Source organism: Papio anubis, chromosome 4 (assembly GCF_008728515.1).
Source record: "Papio anubis isolate 15944 chromosome 4, Panubis1.0, whole genome shotgun sequence".
NCBI lineage: Eukaryota > Metazoa > Chordata > Mammalia > Primates > Cercopithecidae > Papio > Papio anubis.
The window spans coordinates 15,066,611-15,085,364 of NC_044979.1; the positions used below are offsets into that span (position 1 = coordinate 15,066,611).

General features: G+C 39.7%; 1 non-coding gene across 3 annotated transcripts in view; it reads right to left on the reverse strand.

Moving 5' to 3' along the window:
* Positions 1-18,754, reverse strand: part of LOC103883311 — a 90,311-nt gene that overhangs the window by 70,648 nt on the left and 909 nt on the right. The window contains exons 1-2 of one of the 3 annotated variants that reach the window (XR_002521211.2): positions 17,913-18,405; positions 13,939-14,036 (exon numbers count right to left, since the gene is read on the reverse strand). This is a non-coding gene — a transcript (uncharacterized LOC103883311). Of the gene's footprint in view, positions 1-13,938; positions 14,037-17,912; positions 18,406-18,754 lie in introns of those variants that run through there. The other 2 variants (XR_001901301.3, XR_002521212.2) reach the window with 2 other exon arrangements.

The following is an 18,754-nucleotide window of genomic DNA, read 5'->3' on the forward strand; positions in this document are numbered from 1 at the left end:
TCTCAGGTAGTTCTTTATAGCAGTGTGAAAACAGACTAATAAAGTGTTTATTTGACATCTGTCTTCTTTTTCTTTTTGAAATGGAGTCTTGCTATGTTGTTTATGCTAGTCTCAAACTCCTGGACTCAAGCAATGCTCCCACCCATGCCTCTACAGTGACTAGGATGATAGGCACACATCATCACCACCTGACTCTTTTTCTTTTTTTGATGTAGGCATTTATTGCTAAAAACTTCCCTCTTAGAATTGCTTGTTCTGCATTCCATAAATTTTAGTATGCTGTGTTTCCATTTTTATTTGTCTCATTTTTTAATTTCTCCTTTAATTTATTCTTTGACCCAATAATTATTCAGGAGCACATTGTTTTATTTCCACATATTTGTTAATTTTCCATGACTTTTCCTGTTATTTATTTCTAGCTTCATACCATTGGGGTAAGAAAAGATACCTGATATAATTTCAATCTTCTTAAATTTGTTAAGACTTGTTTTGTGGCTTAACATACAATCCAGTCTCTCCTGGAGAATCTTCTGTGTGCACTTGAAAATAATGTGTATTCTATTGTTGTTGGGTAGAACGTTCTGTGTATCTGTTAGTTCCATTTGATCTAAAGTGCATTTCAAGTCTAATGTTTCCTTTTTGATTTTCTGTCTGAATAATCTGTCCAACGCTGAAAGTGGGTTATTGAAATCTCCTACTATTATTGTGTTGTGCTATATGTCTCCTCAAGATTTATTAATGTTTGCTTCATATATTTAGGTGTTTCAATGTTGGATGCATATATATTTACTATTGTTATATACTCTCAACAAACTGATCTCTTTACCACTATATAATGACCTTTTTTGTTTCTTTATATAGTTTTTGACCTAAAGTTAGTCTATTTTGTCTGAAATAAGTATAGCTACTCCTGTTCTTTTTGTTTGTTTCCATTTGCATGGAAGATATATATATAGATATATATATATAATTTTTTTTTTTTTGAGATGCAGTCTTACTCTGTTGCCAGGTTGGAATGCAGTGGTGCTATCTTGGCTCACTGCAATCTCCACCTCCTGGGTTCAACAGATTCCTCTGTCTCAGTCTCCCGAGTAGCTGGAACTACAGACATGCACCACCTTGCCTGGCTAATTTTTTGTATTTTAATAGAGACAGAGTTTCACCATGTTGGCCAGGATGGTCTCAATCTCCTGGTCTCGTGATCCACCTACCTTGGCCTCCCAAAGTGCTGGGATTACAGGTGTGAGCCACAGTGCCCAGCTGGAATATCTTTTTTTACACCTTCACTTTCAGTCTAGGAGTTTCCTTTAAGGTGAAGTGAGTCTCTTGTAGGCTGCATATAGTTGGATCTTTTTAAAATCCATTCACTCACTCTCTGCCTTTTCATTAGACAATTTAAACCATTTACATTCAAAGTAATTATTGATAGGTAAGAACTTACTAGTATTATTTTTTATAATTTTTTTTTGTTTTGTAGATCATTTGTTCCTTTCTTTCTTGCTTTTTTCCTTTGGATTTTATAACTTTCTTTAGTGGTATCCTTTTATTTTTATATTTTCTATATCTATTACAGGCTTTTGCTTTGTGGTTACCTTGAGGCTTACATAAAACATCTTATACTGATAACTGGCTAGTTTAAGGTGGTGACAACTTAATTTCGACTTCACACACACACTCTACACTTTTACTCCTTCTCCTTTCACATTTTGTGTTTTGGTGGACAATTTAAATTTTTAAAATAATCTGCATCCTTAACAAATTATTACAGCTTTATTTTTAATATATTTGCTTTTTAACCATTATAATAGAGATATATTTTATTTTCCCACTGCCATTTCAGTATTACAGTGTTCTCAATTTGACAATGTACATATATTTACCAGTGAATTTTATACTTTTATATGTTTTTATGTAGCTAATTAGTGCCCACTTTTTTTCAGCTCAAAGAGCTCCCTTTAGCATTTCTTATAAGGCAGAGCAAGTGGTAATAAAATCTCTCAGCTTTTGTTTGTCTGAGAAAGTTATTATCACCCCTTCATTTGTGAAAGCTAATATTGCTGGGTATAGTATTTTGGGTTGCCAATTATTTTCTTTTGGAATTTTGAATATATTATTTCACTGTCTTCTGGTCTGTGACATATCTGCTGAAAAATCTACTGATAATCATACGGGGATTTCCTTGCACATAAAAATCTGCTTTTTCCTTTCAGCTTTCAAAACACATTTTGTCTTTGACTCAACAATTTTATTATGATATGTCTCCATATTGGTCCATTATTTAGATTCATTTGGTATCCTGCGGGCTTCCATAATATGGATTTCTATTTTCTTCCTGAGGCTTGGAAAGTTTTCTGCCATTATTTTTTAAATATGTTTTCTGTCTCTTTGTCTCTCTCTTCCTTTCTGAATCACCAGTAATGCAAAAGTTGTTACACTTGATGGTGTCCCACAAGTTTCTGAAACCATCCTCACCCTTTTTTACTCTTTTTTTCTTTTTCCACCTCAGATTGTATGATTTCTGATGATCTGTCTTTAAGTTCACTGATCCTGTCTTCTATTTGCGCTATTCTGTTGTTGAACTCCTCTACTGAAATTTTCAGTTTAGTTACCCTATTCTTCAGCTCTACGATTTGTCTGATTCTTTTTAATAGTTTTTATCTCTTTGTTAAAATTCTCAAGTTGTTCTTATATTGCTCTCTTGATCTTGGTGACTATTTTTGTGACCATTATTTTGAACTTCCTGTTGAGTAAATCACTTACTTCCCTTCATTCATTGTCAGTTTCTGGAGATTTATTTTGTTCTTTTATTTGGAATATATTTCCTTGTTTCTTCATTTTCAATGACTCTCTGTTGGTTTCTACGCATTAGATAAGATAACTACCTCTCCAAGTCTTGTCAAAAGTATCTTGTGTAGAAATATCACAAAGGCCTTGTGTAGAAGTACAATACCAATCCATCTAGAGAGATATTTTAAGCTATTTCTTAAATCTCTGTGTTTGGTACACCCCTGGGGCTTAGAATGAACCACATCCTGTTATAGCCCAAGACCAGTAAAGTAGGAGCCAAACTCTCTAGATGTAGCTGGAAAAGTTGGGCTATTGGGTGTGTGTTTCAGTTCTTTCTATCTTCATGGTGAAGCTAAGCACAGGCATTTATCTCCCACTCTTTCTGCAGTAAGTCAAGGACAGAATCTACGGCAAATGCCGGTACTCACATTCAAGCTGCACCCTCTGATCCCGCGAAGATAGCTGCTGGAAACAGGTCCATCATATGTATGTCCACTTCCTTGTTTTCTGTGGTCTAACGTCACTCAGAAATGCAAAGCTCCATCAAATTTCAAAGCGAGGTTGTTAAAAAGACAGTCCCTTAGGTGAGAACTATATAAGTTGTGGCACTCAGTGTAAGACCAAACTTCTTCCAGGAAGAATGTGTAAGTCTGGATTTATTACGGGAGTGGGGGAGCCAGAGAGAAGCCTGTGAAGCTCTGGCTCCAGCCACAGGAGGGCTATTTTAGTGTTTCTTGTTACTTCCTCAATACAATTTTTTTAGAAGCGAGGCTATCAAATAGCCACTGGAAATGTGTTTCATAAGCCCCTTCTGGGGAGAAAATGAAAACGGCACATTCCTGCTCCTTTTCTGCATTGTTCCAAGGGGGCGTAGCTCCCGGAAGTGTTTGTATGCCTGTTTGAAGCCACCTCTGTTTTGTAATCTAGGGATACTCATATATGCCTAGTCCCTTCCTCTCCCAGAGCTAAGAGGTTTAGGATGCAATCCCTTGGTTAGAAACTGTAAAAGTTGGGGTGTTCAATGTATGGACAAACTCCTTCCAGAAGACATCAATAGACCTGGAGTTATCCCTCGGATGACCTGTAGGAAGTACCAAACTGCTTCTCAGACTGCCAGAGGAATAACATTTGGTTCCTCTTTAACTCCCCAGTGTAGGTTAGTTAGAAGCCAGGCCAGCAAGTAGCCACTGAAAGACTATCATAAGCCCCTTCCAGGGAGAAATGGGGCTGCATTTTTCAAGCCTCTTCTCTGTACTGCTCCTGAGGAAAGAAGTGCCTGTAAGTGCTTGTGCACCCACATAAAACTGCCACTTTTTTCCTGTGGTCTACACAAACATGCATATGACCATCTCCTTGCTCCCAGAGCTAGGAATGTAGTCCCTTGGATGGAATCTATAAAAGCTGGGACACTCAATGTGTGGACAGACACACATTTCTTCCAGGAAGGACTAATAGACCTGGAGTTATCACTGATGTGAAGCAGAAGAGAAGACTCTGGAAGCAAGTACATATCTACTTCTCAGGTTGGCAGCAGTGGGTTAATATTTGTCTCCCTTTTTAACTCCCCAGTGCAAGTTAGTTAGAAGCCAGGCCAACAAGTAGCCACTGAAAGAGTATGTTGTAAACCACTTCTAACAAGAAAAGGAAAACTGCATTTTTTAAAGCCCAGTCTCTGCACTGTTCCCAGGGAGTAAAGCCCCTTGGAATGTCTGAGTACCCATATCAAATCAACACATGGTTAGAGAGACTCATGTGTGTCTAGTCCCCTCTGCTCACAGAGTTGGTGAATTAAGAGTCAAACCACAGAGAACTTTAGAGTTAAGGTGTCATATATGAAGTCTAAACCCTTCTCTGCACAGAAAGTAGCTGGGTGTTGGGGATTCCTTCTTGATTGTATGGCAGAGTGCCTGGTTGGGGTCCGTGCTCAAGTGTACCTACAGCTTTTCTACCTGTTCAATATGAATGTTTTCTCAGTTGTCCAGTGGACAGAAGTCACTCAACTGGTGTCTGACTTTCTCTCAGAGGAAACTGATCTGTGGATAGAAGTGTACTTGGTGCATCCATGGTGGAGGGAGAGTCAGGAGCTTTCTCTTCTACCATGATGGTAATGCAACTCCACCATCCTTTTCATTTCTGATGAATTGTTGGAATGTCTCCTCCTTCCTTTCTGATTTTATTCATTTGAATCCTCTCTCTTTTTTGAGGTAGTCTAGCTAAGGGCTTATCAATTGTGTTTTTCTTTTTAAAACACCTGACAATTAGTTTTATTTCATTTTTGCATTGTTTTTTATTGCTATATCATTTATTTATATTCTAGTCTTTATTATTTCCTTCCTTCTGCTAACTTTGGGCTTAGTTTGTTCTTTTCCTAGTTCCTTGAGGTGTAAAATTAGGTTGTTTATTTGAGTTATTTCTTCTTTTAATGTATTTATCACTATAAATTTCCCTCTACTATTGCATTCCTCTAAGTGTTGGTATGTTGTGTTTTTGTTTTCATTTGTCTTGAAATACTTCTCAGATTACCTTTTCATTCTCTCTTTGACTCAATAATTATTCAAAATGTGTTTACTTTCCATGTATTTCTGAATTTTTTTGTTGTCTTACTGTTATAGACCTCTAGTTTAATTTTTGTAGTCAGAACAGATAGTTGGAATAATTTCAATCTTCTTAAATGTGTTAAGGTTTATTTTGTGACCTAACACGGGACCTATCCTGGAGAATGTTGCACGTCCCTTGAGAAGAATGGGTGTTCTGCTGCTATTGGGTGAAAACGTCTACTTAGTCTATAGTGTTGTTCAAGCAAACTCTTTATTCATTTTTGTCTGAATGTTCTATTCATTATGTTAAGTCAGTTATTGAAGTCTCCTACTATTATTGTATTGCTATTAATGTTGTCTGAACTGTCAGTATTTACTTTATATATTCTGAAGTTGAGCACATATATTTTTATCATTGTCTTATCTTCTTGTTGAGTTGGCCCTTTTATTATTATATAACGACTTATATGTCTCTAGAGAGGGTTTTTTAGTTAAATTCTATTTTGTTGGGTATAAATATAACCACTCCTGATTTCTTTTGGTTACTATTTGCATGAAATATCTTTTCTATCCCTTCAGTTTCATCTTATGTGTGTCTTACAGTGATATCTTATAAACAGCATTATCTCTGGATCTTGTTGTTTTTAATTTATTTGCCACTCTTTGCCTTTTTATTGGGTGGTTTAATCCATTTTTATTTAAAGTAATTATTGATAGCTGAGGACCCTTTTGCAATAATAGCAAATACGGCAATAATCATTCTTTGTTTTGCTGTTATTTTGTTACTCTCTTCCTCTTTCGCTGTCTTGCTTTGTCATTTGATGATTTTTGTAGTGATTTGCTTTAACTCTTCATTTTTTATGTTCCCTTTATATTTGTGTATCTTTTATAGGTTTTTTCTTTGTGGATAACTCGAGGTTTATATAAAATACCTTGTAGTTATAATTATCTATTTTATGTTAACAACTTAACTTCAATTGCATATTAAAATTCTACATTTTTACTTTCCCCCACCCATACTTTGTGCCTTTGTAGTCAGTGTGCTTCTTTTTATTTTTTATTTTTTTTTTATTTATTTTTTTTGAGACAGTGTCTCGCTCTGTCACCCAGGCTGGAGTGCAGTGGCGCGATCTCCACTCACTGCAAGCTCCATCTCCCGGGTTCATGCCATTCTCCTGCCTCAGCCTCCCGTGTAGCTGGGACTACAGGCATCCGCCACCACGCCCAGCTAATTTTTGTGTTTTTAGTAGAGACGGGGTTTCACCTTGTTAGCCAGGATGGTCTTGATTTCCTGACCTCGTGATCCGCCCGTCTCGGCCTCCCAAAGTGCTGGGATTACAGGCGTGAGCCACCGCGCCCGGCCTGCTTCTTTTTATATTGTGTATCCATTAACAAATTTTTATCTTTTAACTATTATATTAGAATTAAAAGTAATTTCTATATCATTATTACAGTGTTACATTATTCTGTATTTGTCTACATATTTGCCCTTACTGGTGCTATGTTTTCACATATTTTTTCATTGCTGTGTAGCACATTTTATTTCAATTTGAAGAACTCTTTTAGGCATTTACTGTATGGCAGATCTGGTGGTGATGAAACTTCGCAGTTTGTATTTGTCTGAGAAAGACTTTACCTCTTCTTCGTTTAAAACAAAACAAAATAGTCTTGTGGGATGTAGTACTCTTAGTTGGAATTTTTCTCCAGTGTATGGAACATCTCCAACTCTCTTCAGGCTTGCAAGACCTTTGCTAAGAAAATTGTTGATAGTTTTATGGATGTACTGTTAAGTATGATAGCTTTTCTCTTGCTGCTTTCAAAATTCTCTTTGTCCTTGACTTTTAACAATTTGATTATAATTTGTCTTCATGTAGTCCTCTTTGGGTGAAAATATTTTAGTGTTCTCTGAGTTTTGTGAATCCAGCTGTCTGTTTCCTTCCCAAGATTTGGGGTGTTTTCAGCCATTCTTCACTTAAATATGTTTTCTGTCATCTCCCTCTTTCTTTCTATTTTCCTACCAAGACTACCATTCTGTATATATTTGTTTACCTGATGGTGTTCCATAAATCTCATAGGTTTTCTTTACTCTTTTTCATTCCTTTTTTCTATATTCTTCTATGATTGGATAATTTCAAATGATCTGTCAAGTTTGCAGACTTCTGCTTGATTAAGTGTTGGGGAAACCAGCCCCATACTACCCAGAGGGTACCCCAAGTCCGGCAGAGACAATGGAGTTAGAAAGAGACAGAATAAGCGTTTAAAAGGCGGGTCCAGGGGACCGGAGCATCATCGGAGGCTTGCTCTGTTGGAGGCTTGCTCACCGCCCAGAGCTCTCGGCTTGGCCCAATTTATTGGTTTACAAGCTCTTTGTTCTTAGGGCAGATGGGAGGGGGAGGAAGTGATGAGGAAAAGGATTAATCAGTGAAGGAGAACTTGTGAGTCATTCGATAAGATGTATAGCAGTGGCAGTTTCTGTGAATTTCCTTGAGCAAAGGCGTGTGTCTAAACTACTTAAGATCTTTAACTTATCAGGACTGAAACAGGTGGGAGCAGGTTTCAGGAGGAGCCAGGATGTTTGATTATACTCCACTGCTTCGAGGGAGTGTTATCTCCCTGAGAAACCTGTGGAATGCCGCTGAGCGGTTATGCTCTCAGGGCATAAAGACATGAAGGCAATAAGGAGACTTTTCTCCTCAGAGGCAGCCCATGGCTTCCCATGGGTGTCTCACACAGGGGAGACCAACTCAACTGGCACCCCAGAAACTCTCTTTCCCACAATTAAGTCTGCTGTTGAAGCTCTCCATTACATTTTTCATTTCATTAATTATGTTCTTCAGCTCTAGAATTCTTGTATGGTTCCTTTTTATGATTCCTGGATCTTTTTTGAACTTGTTTATGTATTATTTTCCTGATATTGTTGCATTGTCTGTGTTATCTTGTGGCTCACTGAGCTTCTTTCAAATAATTATTTTGAATTCTTTGTCAGGTAGGTTGTATATATCCAATTATTTGAGGTTGGTTACTGGAAATTTACTGTGTTTCTTTTGTGATGTCATGTTTCCTTGGTTCTTTATGTTCCTTTTAGCCTCGTGTTGATGACTGCACACTTGAAGGAGCAGTAACCTTTTCTAAACTCTAAAAACTGGTTTTGGTGGAGAAAGAATTTTATATATGGGTGGGTTTTAGGGTGCTGGCAGGGTGGCATGCAGCGGTTCCCACATGGGTGTAGGAGAAATGGTAGCTCCAGCTTCAAGGTAGTATGGTAAATTTGGGCCCAGTGTAAGAGTGGAGTATCACATGATATGGACTCTGGATAGCTCCATCAGCTGGAATCGTCATTGGCAAAAACTGCAAGGGTCTTTGCTGGGAAAAGCTGCAGGTGTCTGTGGTTACAGCAAAAGCTGCTGGAGTCCTCAGTGTTGAAGGTTGCTGAGATCCTCCTTCTCTCCTTTACCCCAATGGGGAAAGATTGCAGGTAAATGTGTCCCTTTTGGCACTGCGCCGTGCCAAGCAGTGGGAAGGATTGACAAGGTAAAATGATTCCTGTGCTTTTCTTTGTAGCCATCCTAGTCATTTAAGCTCTACTAGGTTGCTGCATTTTCTTCATAGTATTCCAGAGCTCTCCTGTTTTCATCAGTGGATAGTTTTTAAATTGTTTTTTCGTAGGGAGACACAAATTGGGACTCCTGGTTGACCATCTTGCTCCAAAAATATTTTCTTGAATGAAAATACATTCAAGTTGATCCACATTTAAATGTTTTCTACTTAATACTTCAAATATATTCTTTCTCCACATTTGTTTAAAACCGTTTTTAAAGTTAGTGTATCCTTTTGAACTGTGCCTTTGTTATAAAAGAGTCAACTGAGAAAATTAGTCATACAAATAATGTGAAAGTTGTTACTACCACAGCAGAAATGTATAGTCGTATTAAAATTAGTAACACATAACAAAAAAAAAGAGAGCAATCTGCCGGGTGTGGTGGCTCACGCTTGTAATCCAGTACTTTGGGAAGCTGAGGCAGGTGGATCATGAGGTCAGGAGTTCGAGACCAGCCTGGCCAAGATGGTGAAACCCCATCTCTACTAAAAATACAAAAATTAGCCAGATGTGGTGGCGCATACCTGTAGTCCCAGCTACTTGGGAGGCTGAGGCAGGAGAATCACTTGCACCCGGGAGGCAGAGGTTGCGGGAGCCGAGATCATGCCATTGTACTCCAGCCTGGGTGACAAGAGCGAAACTCCATCAAAACAAAAAAGAGAGAGAGAGAGAGATCTCATTGACGTTGAATGTATATGCATTTTTCTCACTTCAGGTGTATATTTCTTTTACTGTTTTCATTCATTCACTCATTCATTCATCAAATATTTATTGGGCATTTATATTTGCTGGACACTATTCTAGTCACTAGGCAGACAGGATCCCAGCTTTTATGGAACTTGCAGTCCAATAGAAGGTAAGTGACAATAAGCAAAAACAAAAGTAAGATACTTTCAGATAATAATCAATTCTATGAAGACAATAGAAGGGTTAGATTTCTGGAGACTGACTGGAAAAGAAAATGTTGCCCCCATACACCTGAGAGCTGAAAGCAGCTTTCTCAGGAGGTGACATGTGGGTTGAGCAATTAGAGCCTTTGCCTTGTATGTATTTCCCTGAAAATACTATCAAATCATAATTTTATTCATTCTCCTCCACCATTCCTTCAAACTTTATTCACAGGGGAAACTGCTCAGGCTAAAGAATAAGAATTCCAGCAGGATGAGTGATGTTTTTTCACTCTTATCAAATAGATTGTTACAAGAGTACTTCAAGCCACAAGATCACTTCAAGTAACAAAACAGCCTCAAATCAAAAATTAGAGATTCCAGTCCAGTTTATGAATACAAAATAACAAGATAACAGTAGCTTCAACCACTCTGAGATTGGCTAATGCATAAGGAGATCGGAAAAGGGGTAGGAAAGGTCTCACTTGGACTAGTACAAAAAGAATCTGGCTTTGTGCTTTCTGGGCCTGGTAATTATTTAGTGCTGACTTTCTCCTTCATGTGAAATTTTCAGAGCTCTGGATGATTCCTGCTGCGCCCTCTCTCCTGCAGTTCTATTCATTAGCGAGAAAGCATCTCTATTTGGGGTGATCCTTTGTGACTCCTTTCTCAGCCCCTAGGCATATGCCACGAAATTTTTGCTGCTGGAACTTTTACACTCCACCAGGCATTTCTATCAGTCAAGTCTCAAGACAGCCTCACACATACCCTCTCTCCCTGCCTTTGTCTATTTGTGCTTCTATGACAAAATATCTGAGACTGGATAATTTATAAGGAACAGAAACGTATTTTTCTCACAGTTCTGGAGGCTGCGGAATCCAAGATTATAGTGCCAACAGATTTGGCGTCTGTTGAGGGCTACTCTCTGCTTCAAAGATGATGCTCTTTGCTGCAGTCTTACATTGTAGAAGGCAGAAGGGCAAAAAAATATTCTATCTAGTTTTCTCCAGCCCTTTTATATGTGATTAATGTCACCTAACAGGGTGGAGTCCTTGTGACGTAATCACCTCCTAAATGCCCCATCTCAGTACTATCACATTGATGATTAAGTTTCAGTACATGAATTTGTGGGGATATTCAGATCATAGCACCCTCTAATGACCCACAGCTGGTCTCCTCACCTTGCTCCAACAGTCCTAATGTAGCCACATTCTTTTGCCTCTTCCCAAAAGTTAGCTAGTCAGTCTGCCTTTCATCCTCTACATCTGCCAGGAAGAAGCAAGATGCCAGTTTACTATGCCTCTCAACTAAAAAAATAGCATGGTAAGCTTCGTGAGTGGCCTCACTGAAGCTCCTGCGGTGAAGGGAAAAGATTCTCATCCTCCTCAATGGAATATCAGATGGGACACACAGCATGAATTTTTCTAAATATTTACTCTCATAAAATTCTCTTTCCTCAACTGTCTAAACTCTTTCACTTTATCAAAGAGTTTCAAAAGTTATAAAACAGGTTTATGTCCATTTCCTTTGAAAATCTGAATATAGTGAACTGGCAGCTCACTTTGAAATCTCGTATCATTAAATAGCTGTACTTAGTTTAAAAAAAATCTGAACTTTTACCATCTGTTACTTAAAGGGAAAGATCAACCAAGTCATGCTGATCATGATAAGAAATTTGGATATTCTGGGCTGTTACAGGTGTGGTGGTGTGCACCTGTAATCCCAGCACTTTGGGAGGCTGAGGCAGTGGGTCACAAGGTCACGAGTTCAAAAATAGCCTGGCCAAGATAGTGAAACCCCATTTCTACTAAAAATACAAAAAAAAAAAAAAAATTAGCCGGGTGTGGTGGTGGACACCTGTAATCCCAGCTACTTGGGAGGCTGAGGCAGAGAATTAATTGTTTGAACCCAGGAGGCGGAGGTTGCAGTGAGCCGAGATCGTGCTGCTGCACTCTGGCATGAGTAACAGAGTAAGACTCCGTCTCAAAAAAAAAAAAAGAAAGAAAGAAAGAAAGAAATTTGGATATTATTCTAGTGTAATGGAAAGTATTGGAGGGTTTTTTGTTGTTGTTTTGGGGTGTTTTGTTTTGTTTTGTTTGAGACAGAGTCTCACACTGTCACCTGGGCTGGAGAGCAATGGTGTGATATCAGCTCACTGCAACCTCTGCCTCCCAGGTTCATGCAATTCTGCTGCCTCAGCCTCCCGAGTAGCTGGGATTACAGGTGCACACCACCACACCCAGCTAATTTTTTGTATTTTTAGTAGAGATGGGGTTTCACTGTGTTGGCCAGACTTGTCTCAAACTCCTGACCTTGTGATCTGCCCACCTCAGCCTCCCAAAGTGCTGGGATTACAGGCATAAGCCACCGTAAGGAGTAACATGATATAATTTATGGTTTTAAACAGATCTTCTATTGTCTATATAGAGAATAGAACTAGGGAGAGGTAAAGGTGGAAGATAACAGTAGAGCCTACTGCATTAGGCCATGTACAAGGAGATGGTAGCTTGTCCTCTGGTGGAAGCGCTAGAGGTCATGAACAGTGATAAGATGCTGACATATTTTGAAGGTGAATTCAATAGAATTTACACAATAAAGAGAGGTGAGAGAAAGAGGAATCAAGGACAGATTCTACATTTTTAATTTCAGTAACCTGAAGAATTTTATGGAGCCATTTACTGAGATGAGGAAGACTGAGAGAGGAATATATTGATGGGCGAAATCTGTTTTGGTCATATTAAGTTTGAGATGTCTATCAGATTTCTAAGTTGTGACATGAAGTAGACAACTGAAATGTAAATCTGGATTCCAGTGAAGAGTTAAAGCTGGAGGAACAGGTTTGGGAGTCATCTACACTTACATGGTATTTAAAGCCATTAAACTAGATGAGATCATCTAGGGAAAGAACATAGATGGAGACTGCAAAAAGGCTGAGAGCAAGTCTTGCACCTTCAACTTTTGGGGGTTGAAAACCAAGAGACCCTCCCTGCAAAGGAGATTTGGCTGAGACTGATACTAGAGAGGAATTCCATTCCCTGAGCTCATACTCAGGGACAAGGGAAAGAGAAAATAAAAAGGTAAGCATGGCAACACCAGAATGAAAAACATACTGAGAAAATTCTAGATCTCCAGGATAATCTGCACCCAGGAGTTGTGTGCTATGCTCACTGGGGAAATTAGACAATATTAACATGTTCTAATGTTTGAGAGATCCTTGGGTTGCAACCCAAATTTAGCACAGTAGCATATCAGCATTAAGATTGGCATCTGCCCTGTGCTTACCACTGCTTGCCTCAGCAAAGAAGGACTATTCATCACGCATTCATTCAACAAAACCTACTCACCATATATAATACTATCTGTCAGACATTAGACCAGGCACATAGGTACAAAGATTAAAATAGTGTCTTGAGGAAGATAGACAAGTATACATATAATGACAACTTAGTGTAATAAATGATAAAATAATAACTAATATATACTCAGTGTTGCTATGCATCCTCATGTGTTATTCTAAGTGCTTTAAATGCGTTAATATTGTTATTCTCACAAAAAAATGAATTTCAAAGGTGATTCTGAGACAATTAGATATCCACATATGAAATAATGAAGTTGCTTCCTCACAACATACATAAAAAATAAAGTGGATCATAAATCTAAATGTAACAGCTAAAATTCCAAAACTCTTAGAAGAAATCATAATAGTAAATCTTCATGATCTTGGGTTAGACAAAGCCTTCTTAGATATGATACTGAAAGTACAAATTTCTAAAGGAAAAAATGGAGAAATTGGACTTCATAAAAATTAAAAATGTGCATCAAAGGACATTATTGATAAAGTGAAAAACAACCACATAGTGGGAGAAAATATTTACAAATTATGTATCTGATAAGGAATTTGCATCCAAAAATATAAAGAACACTTAACATTCAAAACAAAAAGGGAAGTAACCCAATTAAGAAATAGGCAAAGGATTTGAATAGACATTTCTCCAAAGATGCTAAAGAAAACACCCAATAAGCACCTGAAAAAATGTTCCAGATTGTCATTAGGAAAACGCAAATAAAAACCACAAGATACCATTTCTCACCCACTGTGGTAGTTAAAACCAAAAAGACAGATACTTACAAGAGTTGGCAAGGATGGGAGAAATCAGATCCCTAACAGACTGTTGGTGGGATTATGGAATGGTGCTGCTGCTCTGGAAAGCTGTTTGGGTGCAGCTCCTGCAAATGTTAAACAGAGTTACCACATGATTCAAAAATTCCATTTGTAAGTATACTCTCAAGAAAAATGAAAACATATTTCCACATAGAAACTTGTACGTTGGCTGGGTGAGGTAGCTCAAGCCTGTAATACCAGCACTTTGGGAAGTCGAGACGGGCGGATCACGAGGTCAGGAGATCGAGACCATCCTGGCTAACGTGGTGAAACCCCGTCTCTACTAAAAAATACAAAAAACTAGCCAGGGGCAGTGGCGGGCGCCTGTAGTCCCAGCTACTCGGGAGGCTGAGGCAGGAGAATGGCGTAAACCCGGGAGGCGGAGCTTGCAGTGAGCTGAGATCTGGCCAGGGCGACACAGCGAGACTCCGTCTCAAAAAAAAAAAAAGAAACTTGTACATTGATGTTCACAGAAGCATTATTCACAAATCTCCAAAGTGGAAACAACGGACATGTTCATCAACCAATGAACGGACCAAAAAAGGTGGTACATTCATGTAATAGAATATTATTTGGCAATAAAAAGAAATGAAATGCTGATGGATGCATTGCATTATATGTAAGTTATATCTCAATAAAACGGTTTTAAAAAGCTGATGGACATATTTCAAAGACACAGGGAGCCTGCCTGCTGATCAAATTTGGGGAAAATTGAGCATTGAAATTTAAAATAATGCATATAAAAGAAATCGAGTGGGGTAGGTACTATTCCTGTCCTCATTTTACAAATAAGGAAACACAGGTAAGTGAAAAGTAACTTTTCATAGTCATACCCATAATAAACGGCAGAACTAGGATTTCAATTCAGGCAGTCTAGCCACAAAGCCTGTATTTTTTCACCATTGCAATATCCTGTCTTAGCTCTGAAAGCCTTAAAAAAAATGCACAAAATCTGGTAGGATGTGGAGGGGAAATGGTAAGAGAAGGTGGATGTTGGTGAGGTCTTGCAGGAAAGTATAATGCTTGATATGAATCTTGAATTTCACATATTTAGCGAGGCAACTGAGGATGGAAAGGAAAGGAGGTAAGCTAAGGGAAAAGGATCATGATAGGAAAAAGCGCAGAGAAGGAGAGATATCAAGGTAGTTCAGAATGACAGGAAGTTAATTATATGAAAAGGGAGAAGAAGGGAGCAGATATCAAGAGGTGATGCCAGAGAGGCAGGAAGGGGCCAGATCGCAAAGTTCCTGGCATGCTGTTATCACGTGTTTAAAGTTTACAGAAAATCATTTTTGGAAACATGATCAATCAAAGGAAGAAAACTTTGATTTGAAGCCAACTCTTTGCATTTGTAACTCTCTCAGCACAGTTAAGGGAAGGGTGGTTTGGGATCCAGTTCAACGGGGTCATTTTGCTACAGCTGCACAGAGCCAGCACTGCTCTAGTATCCTGGGAACTGGTGATATAGGTACGTTGCGACACAGCCCCTGTGATGTGGATGCTGGTGATCTCACAAGTGGATGTCCCATAGGGACAGCTCCCCTTTAGGGAGCTTATGGACATGGACATCAACCAGAGAGACAGACTTGGAGAGGAAGAATAAGCCATACGGTACCCGTTGCAAGAAAACATGAAATATAGATGATTGGAACCACTTCTAACCACCACCATTACAAAGGTAACTGGGGAAATAGTTCACAGAGGAGAGAGGGCAGGAGCACTGAGGACCAGAAATTAAGGATGGCTACATTAGCCATTATAATTTGGGCATAATAGTTAATGACAGTTTATTTTATAGTCATACATTTGCCAACTCTAGATCTACCAGTTATGTTTATAATTTCCAAGACTATTCCAACCACGATGGATCCATCATTTGTAGGAATTGAAATAATTTCTACTTCAGAAAGGCCACTATCATATTGATGATTCTCACCCTGATAACCTCTTCACAACAAGTACCCAATTTGAGTTCCAAGATTACAGTATTCTGCTTTGCCTTTGGGAAACTCCCCTCCCCTCCATCTGGTTTTGAGAATTCTACCAGTATGCCCCACACTCCAATCATAACTCTGGCTGCACAATGACCCAGGCTGGCCAGTCAGAGTATTTTAGCTCCAGGGCAGAGATACTGGATCAGGAAAGGGCATCTATTCCATACTGGGCCAATCTAGGGCTTCCCTATAATTTGCTGTATTAGTCCTGCTGAGAGAGAAGGTTTCTCTCCCTTTGAGAGTGTGAGTTCTAGCTGCCAGCTACCATCTTCCCTAGCCCCATGGAATAATGCATCTGCAAGATGCGTTTGACAAAAGCCAAATGCAAAGAAAAGGCAAGGGCAAAGCCCTGAAGACATGTGTGAACCACTGGATAGTGTCATGTTCATAACAGAACGACAGGTCAAGATTTCCAATCCATGAATGTCCAAAAATTCCCTTGCTTTCTTGAGGTGGAATTCTTTTGCCACTTGTATCTAAAAGAGCCCTGGATAATACCCAAGGAAAAAAAAAATTCTCTAAATTTACCCAGAGAAAAACAGTAGAACATGTGGGGAAAAAAAGACTAAGATTATGCTTCTACAGTAAACAGAATTCTAAGATGACCCCAAGATTTCTGGCTCCTGATTTGCACAGACCTCTCAGTTATTCAGTCAAGCACAAATCTAGGTACTGCTGTGAAGGAATTTTGCAGATGTAATCAAATATCCAAATCAATTGACCTTAAAATAGGATTATCAAAGTGGCATGGCTTAATCACACTTGCCTTTTAAAAGCAGAGAATCTTCTCCAACTGGTGGCAGAAGAGGAAGTAAGAAAGACACACTCAGTCTGGCCTGGAATAAAGCAAGCATTTATGTTGTAACTTGCCCATGACAGCCAAGTTTCAGGGAATCGAGGGTGGCTTCTGAAGGCTTAGAGCAATTTCTGGCCAACAGCTATCAAAAAATGGGGACCTTGGTCTTACAACTGAGAAAATAAATTCTTCCAATAATCAGTGAGATTAGGAAGAGGACTGCAAGTCCCAAATAAGAATCAAATTCCCAGCCAATATTACTAATAACTAAAAAAAAAAAAAATACAGCAAATGTTGGCAAGGTTGTGAGGCAAAGAGAACACTCATGCACTGCTGCAGGAATGTAAATTAGTTCAGCTGCCATGGGAGCAGTTTAGAGATTTCTCAAAGAACTTACAACAGACTACCATTCAACCCAGAAATTCCGTTGCTGGTTATATAACCAAAAGAATAAAAATGGTTCTACCATAAAGACACATGCATGCATATGTTCATCACAGCACTTTTCACAATAGCAAATATATGAGATCAACCTAGATGCCCATCAATGGTGGATTGGATAAAGAAAATATGGTACATATACATGGGATACTATGCAGTCATAAAAACAGAATGCAATTATGTTCTTTGCAGCAACATGGATGCAGCTGGAGGCCATTATCCTAAGCAAATTAACACAGAAACAGAAAACCAAATACCACATGTTTTTACTTATAAGTGGGAGGTAAATACTGAGTAGACAAAAAGAGGGGAACAACAGATCATGTGGCTTACTTAAGGGTGGAGGGTGGGAGGAGGGTAAGGATTGAAAAACTACCTATCAGGTACTGTGCTCATTACCTGAGTGACAAAATCAACTGTACACCAAACCCCAGCAACACACAATTTATTCAGGTAGCAAACTTACATGTGCCCCCAAAAACTAAAAGATGAAAAATAAAATAAAATTCCTTGAAAAAACAAAAACAAAAACATAATTCCAGCCAACACTTTAATTTCAATCCAGAGATTCTAAAGCAGGGCCTCTAGTCAAGCAGGACCTGAACTTCTGACTGACAGAAATATGAGCTAATAATATTAGTGCTATTTAAGCCATTAAATTTTGTAGAAATTTGTTATACAGCTATATTAGACTAATACAGTCTCCTTACCAGTTCTCTGAAGCCAATTGAAACCACCCTTGCAAAGATTATGACAGAGAGAGAAGTCTAGCATGACTGATTCCATCTTGCTTCTAGTCTCACAAGCTGGCTGTCCTGGCTCATTCCTGAGTGTGGGTCAAGCTAATCATGGCAAGAATGTTGTTTATAGTTTAACTCTGAAGTAAGGATGATAATTGTCCCTCCCCAAAAAGTGGTCCCCTCCTTGCTCAGGGACCAAAACAACCTTTGTAAAACTAATTAAAGTGAGAGGTGACAACATGCTAGCAGCCCTGCTCTCGGCGCCTCCTCTGCCTCGGCGTCCACTCTGGTGGCGCTTGAGGAGCCCTTCAGGCTGCCACTGCACTGTGGAAGCCGGCTCCCTCTGCTTGTCGGGAGGTGTGGAGGGAGAGGCGCGGGTGGGAACCGGGGCTGCACCCAACGCTCACAGACAGCGCGAGTTCCGGCGGGTGAGGGTGGGGGCGCGGGCTCGGCGGGCCCCGCACTTGGAGCGGCCTGCCGGAGCCACCGGCCCAGGGCGGTGACAGACTTAGCACCCGGGCCAGCAGCTGCAGAGGGTGCACCGGGTCCCCCAGCAGTGCCGGGCAGCTGGCACCGTGCTCCAGTTCTCGCCGGGCGTCAGCTGCCTCCCCGCGGGGCAGGGCTCCGGACCTGAAGCCCGCCATGCCCGAATGCCTCCCCCGCCAACCTGGACCCCCACGCGGTTGGCTCCTGTGAGGCCCAAGCCTCCCGGATGAGCACGGCCCCCTGCTCTGTGGCACCCGCCCGGTCCCATCAACTGCCCAGGGACTCAGGAGTGCGGGTGCACGGCGCCGGACTGGCAGGCAGCTCTG